Consider the following 5,305-nt stretch of genomic DNA (forward strand, 5'->3'; position numbering starts at 1 on the left):
ATTTGTGGTGTGCCTTCTTGAGAACCTATGTAATATGAGGCCCTCTGCCATGTGACTGATAAAGGTCTTCATGTTTTTTACCATCTCACAAGCCCAATGATTTAATGACCGTGCACTAGACAGCATACCTGCCTTGGTGCATTTGCTTGCTCACACCATTCCCGTTTCTAGACTACTGAGTTGAAACTCACTAATTATCTGAAGTCAATGTTCATATCAAAGCCAGTTAAAGTCTCATGGCCTTCCTAAAGCTTCTGCACAGTAGTGTTTTCTGAGCTATGGGAGATATAATTTCAATGTGGTAAGTAGAAAAGCATTAACAAACATAATTTTTGGTTTAGAAATTATTCTCTTTTTTATTTCCTTTCATCTTTCTAATTTTATTAAGAAACAGACCTCAATTTGGTTCTAACTTATATTTAACATCACTGTAACACTTGATAATGTTTCTATTAACCAGTGATAAAGCAGAGAGATGATACCTCAGTGCCTTTGGCAATCAACATTATCTAGTTAGAATAAAAAACATTATTTTGTTTACATTTGTTTGTTACTTTCTACTTGTGGAAAATATAATGGTTTTCTAGGGGGATGATATTAAGCTTCCATTTAAATCATGATATATCATGATTTAAATGGAAGCTTAATATCATCCCCCTAGAAATTATTGCTTGATTATATATGACCTTCCTTTTCTCTTACTTGATTATATATATATATATATATATATATATATATATATATATAATCAAGTAAGAGAAAAGGAAGGTCATATCAAGTAATAATATCAAGTATAATCAAGCAATAATTTCTAGGGGGATGATATACAGAACAATTATTAAGAGGAAAATTTAAGAAGGTGGAACATAAGAATACATAAAAATCATAAAAGCCATTCTTAAATGATTATAATCCAGAGAACCCTCCATTATCATTTTACCCTATTTTTTTACTTTCTTTTTAAAAAACTATTTTTTTAATTGATTTTTAGAAAGAGAGGGAGACAGATGAGAGATAGAAACATTGATGAGAAAAAACATATTATCTCTTTCATTGGCTGTCTCCTGCACGCACACCTCCTACTGGGGATCCAGTCTGCAACCCTGGCATGTATCTTGACTAGAAATTGATCCAGTGACCTCTTGATTCCTGGACTGATGCTCAACCACTGAGCAATACCACCTGGGCTATTTTTATTTTCTTTTTAAACCATGAAAGTTCAGACAGTCTTCTGAAAAGTTTTCCTGTATTAACTAATAGGATCCTCTCAAGAATCATATGTAACATACTCTTTCTTATTTTTCTTATTTTGCAGATGAGGAAATAGAAGCTATAATTTCCCCATTTTCTCCCAAGAAGCAAAACTTAACACAGGTTTCAAACCCAGGTTTTGAGCCTCCATAGCATGTGTTGTTATCCACAAAGCTACTTTGCCTCAGGAGAAACACATCAATCGTTGATTTGAAAATAATGAGCAATATCTTTTGTGCTCACTATTGTTCATCTGTTCCTTTTCCCCAAAGGGAATAATTTTACTCTTATATGAAATCAAACTCTGTGGAAACATCCTATGAGTAAATGTATTTAGACTTGATTTCCATCTCTAATGACAACTAGAAAAACCTCGTCTTCCAACAGTTTAGTTTTTAAAACTCAGGAAGCACTCAGTCTATTGCCAGTTAACTCCAGGTTCAATAACAAATAGGAAGATACCAGCCTCTGCATGAATAGCATTTATAGTTTGTCCATTAGGAAGTCCAGGAGAGTGATGACCAAGCACAATTTTCATCTGCTTCCTCAGCAGACTGCTGGGTAGACGAATAGCCCTAGGCAGTTTAAGTGAAATATTTAGTAACAAAACAGGGAGTAGTATGAAAGCAAATTATGTACACTGGATAAATGCATCACAGAAAATGTTATGGCTGGGCTCGATATTAGAATGCATTACCCTTACATTTGCTTTTTTAATTCTCTAAAAAAACAACAACAAAAAAACCCCAAAAAAACAACAAACAACAACAACAACAAAAAAACACAAAAGGGGTACTTTTCTGAGGGACTGCAGTATCCTAGTTTTATAATTGCTATATATCATAAATTGACTTAAGGATTTTATAATAACCAGATTTATTTTCAGCATCTGCATATTTAAGATATAAAACTCATGTACAACTAAGAAATATTTAGGGTAGAAAAGTACTTATAAATACTCCATATTTTCTTTTTTTTAATAATTAATATAAATAGAGTAGCTATGTTTCTTTAAAAATTCTACTATCTACCAATTATTTTTCTAATACAGGGGTAGACAAACTATGACCTGCAGGTCAAATCTGGCACATGGCCTATTTCTATGTGACCCACAAACTAAGAATGATTTCCACCTTTTGAGGGGTTCTAATAAAAAGATAGGAAAAGAAGCAAATAAGAGACCATTACTGTATTTGGCCAGCAAACTCTTAAGATAATTACAATATGGCAATTTCCAGAAAAGTTTACTGACCTCTAATCTATCTTCTAAGTTCTTCTACATAGCATGCTTCCAGTTTTTATTTTGTTATGAAGTTATTTTATTTTTCTTAAATATTATTAATTACATTCTGCTTCAGGTAGTATTTTATCTCTCAATTAACAAAATGTGATTCTGGTGTAATAATTTAAGGTCAATCATTAAAGTCATTTCATATTTTACGTAGCTAGTGTGTGTTATACTAGAAATCTGCACTATAAGAAATGCATCTGAGGAATCACCTCCAAAGACTTCCCATCTGCACCAGAATATAATATCTAAGTCTGATACCGTCTTAAAGGAGACCCGATGATTGCCGAGTGGCTTTGAGGGTAGATTAGTGTATCCTGCCTATGGGAGGAATGTAAGCATTGAAGATGATGGCATCTACAGTAGAATCTGAAGATGGTCTGCCTGTGAACCATGACTCCTGGCATATACACACTTGTATAGTCCCTTTTCACATTGAATTTTGGCTTGCCCTTAGCAACTAACAAAATGTAGCAGAAATGACACCACATGACTTTCAAGCTAAGACCTAAAAAGTGTTACAACTATGTCTTATTCTCTTGGAATACTTATTCTTAGAATGCCTACTCTCAAAATTAAAAAACATCTCAGTAAGACTATATGGCCACAGGGAAGATCCATGGTAGGTTTTTAGCCCCAATTGAGATTATATATAATAGCCAGTATCAATTACCAGTCATTTGAAGGAGCTCTACTAGACATTTAGTCTTGTCAGAACTTCAGATTATTTCAGCCTCAGCAGCTATTTGTTTGTGTTCACTAGAGATATACTGAGCAAGAACCACTCAGGGAGATTCTGCCACCATAAGACATAATAACTTTTTTTCAAATCATTACATTTTCAGGTGGTTTGTCATGTAGTAATAGATAACTGGAACAACAGCATGTTCTTATCATTATTAGAGTATTTTCTTCAGGCTTAATTTTTACTTTCCCGTGACAGCTCTGGAATCAACCAGTCATTTATCTAAGAAACCATAGTTTCTGTTAGTGGAGAACAGTATTTAGAAACTGAGGTCTGAGTCTTATGTGAGCTCATTATAATTATAGAGCTTTACTTTGAGGTCTTCTCAGAGATCAGAACTAAAATAATACTAGAGGCCTGGTGCACAAAATTCATGCAGGGGGTGGGTGTCCCTCAGCCTGGCCTGCACCCTCTTGCAATCTGAGACCTCTTGCTTACCTGCCTGCCTGGTTGCCCCTAACTGCTTGTCTGCCTGCCTAACTGCTCAGTGCTCGCCAAAGTGACTAGGTGTTCCGATCATTCTGGTTGTTCCATCATAACAGTCGCTTAGGCTTTCATATATATATGTATGTTATGTATGTATATGTTTATATTTATCTAATCATGAGTTCACTGAAAAACTTCAATTTTAAACAAAACAAACATAGTTAATTCACAGCCATTTTCTTTACCATATTTGTAACTTTCATCTCTGACAACATATTTACGTATTTGATCAATCTCTCATATTCATACCAACTTCATAGTGAGGGAGCCCTTGCTTCATTCAATGTTGATACCCTGCTCAAGTTTTTTTGTTTTGTTTGTTTAATCAAATAATTTTAATTAACAGTAAGCAGTAAAAGTTCAATTGCCTGAAAAACCTCATATTTTACATGTTTAAATTGTTTATTGTCTTGACTTGTAAGGTGTTGAAGGTGGAACCCACTCCTGAATCTTCTTTCTAGAGGTGGAATAAGATACATATTGCTCTGAAGTACCACTCAGGTTGAATTTATGGTTTGTCCAAATGAATTTACTAGTAGTCAATGGTTTTGTTGTTGGAGGATTATCAGTCATACAGTGAAGCCAACGGTGCCACTCAGGGGGCACCATGCTTCCATCCACATCCCAGAATGTATCTTTGCCATTCATTTCAGTAGTGTATTATATATAACCCATCGGTGATGGCCAAAAAACTGCTTGTTGTCTTCATAGTATTTGTTTCCATATTTGTCTTCTCCCACCAATGTACCAACCCTCACTTCATTTGTCCTGAAGAGCATTCACAGCCAGTCTCGGAGGCTGTTGTGTCCCGCTGACCTGCTGCAGTCCTTGCCTGGAGACCTGCAGCAACTGCATCTTGCCCCATAGGCCCCTGCTCAAGTTTTAACACCCAGAAAACACACTAATGCTAACATCATTCTAATATAAGTTCCAACTTTTATAACTCCATTAAAGACTTTTGGACAGAATGAACAAGGAAGGAAGGAAGAAAGAAAGGAGAGAAGGAAGGAAAGAAGGAAGGAAGGAAGGAAGGAAGGAAGGAAGGAAGGAAGGAAGGAAGGAAGGAAGGAAGGAAGGAAGGAAGGAAGGAAGGAAGGAAGGAAGGAAGGAATGAAGGAAGGAGAAAGAGGGAGAAAGGGAGGGAGGGAAGAAGGAAGGAAGGAATTGAAGGCAGGAAGAAGGAAGGAAGTAAGGAATGACGGAGAGGAAGGAAGAAGGAAGGAGAAAGGGAGGGAGGTAGGGTTAGGGAGAAAGACGATCAGACGGAAGGCATTAAGGAGAGGAAAGGCACGGAAGGCAGTCAGGAGGAAGGTACGGGAGGACATGTAGGAAGGACTGAGCGGAAGAATGGCGGAAGAAGGAAGGTCAAATTGAAATATTAGGGACAAGCACAACATCAAAGATTAAAATTTCTCTTTTAGTTTTATTAATCCTCACCCAAGGATAGTTTTACATTGGTTTTTAAAAAAATATAATTGCATTGATTTCATTGAGGAAGAGAGAGGGAGAGAGATAGAAATATCAATAGTGAGAGA

The 5,305-nt window shown here is 35.9% G+C and overlaps 1 pseudogene; it reads right to left on the reverse strand.

Annotated features, from left to right (window-relative positions):
* Positions 1 to 4,123: 4,123 nt before the first annotated feature.
* LOC118723381 lies at positions 4,124 to 4,631 on the reverse strand (annotated as a pseudogene).
* Between the last annotated feature and the right edge of the window lie 674 nt (positions 4,632 to 5,305).

This window comes from Pipistrellus kuhlii, unplaced genomic scaffold (assembly GCF_014108245.1).
Source record: "Pipistrellus kuhlii isolate mPipKuh1 unplaced genomic scaffold, mPipKuh1.p scaffold_m20_p_2, whole genome shotgun sequence".
Lineage (NCBI taxonomy): Eukaryota > Metazoa > Chordata > Mammalia > Chiroptera > Vespertilionidae > Pipistrellus > Pipistrellus kuhlii.